This window comes from Prosopis cineraria, unplaced genomic scaffold (genome assembly GCF_029017545.1).
Source record: "Prosopis cineraria cultivar Desert tree isolate PC_DT_omini unplaced genomic scaffold, ASM2901754v1 PC12, whole genome shotgun sequence".
Taxonomy (NCBI): domain Eukaryota; kingdom Viridiplantae; phylum Streptophyta; class Magnoliopsida; order Fabales; family Fabaceae; genus Prosopis; species Prosopis cineraria.
The window spans coordinates 39,342,819-39,343,436 of NW_026555343.1; positions in this window are offsets into that span (position 1 = coordinate 39,342,819).

The following is a 618-nucleotide window of genomic DNA, read 5'->3' on the forward strand; positions in this document are numbered from 1 at the left end:
TCCTTAACAAAATATCTTATTTTTGTGGCAAAAGTGGTTTTAAAAAGTTGAAAAAATTGGCCATAAGGATTAAAGGCTCAAATATTTGGGCATAAGTCCAAATATAGAAATAAAGCTTGCAGGGGATCATGGTCCTATATATTTAAAAAAAAAAATATCTTTCTTTCTTCTACACTGATTGGTTGAAGTCATCATGAATCTTCAATAACCTGCACTCTAGAGATAAGTGCGGGATAAAAAAAAAGAGTATTTTAATATTTTCACTTAAAAATATATTATTCTTCAAGGACCATTATCCCTTGTAATTAAGCTTTATTCTGCATTTGAGACTTATGCCCTAATATTTAAGCCTTTTGTCTTTATGGCCAATTTCCCCTGAAAAGTTAGATAATATTTAGTTGTAACCTAAAGGAATATAGCGTCACGTTCCTTTAAAAATACTTAAAATGAATATGAATGTTAAAAATTAATATATATATATATATATATATAAATAATATTTTTGGATGAGGATGAACATAAACATTGGGTTTTGAAGTATTATATTGTAAGATATTTATGATTGCAAAATATTAATATTTAAATTCAAATAAAACAAAACTTGACTTTTAATTATTC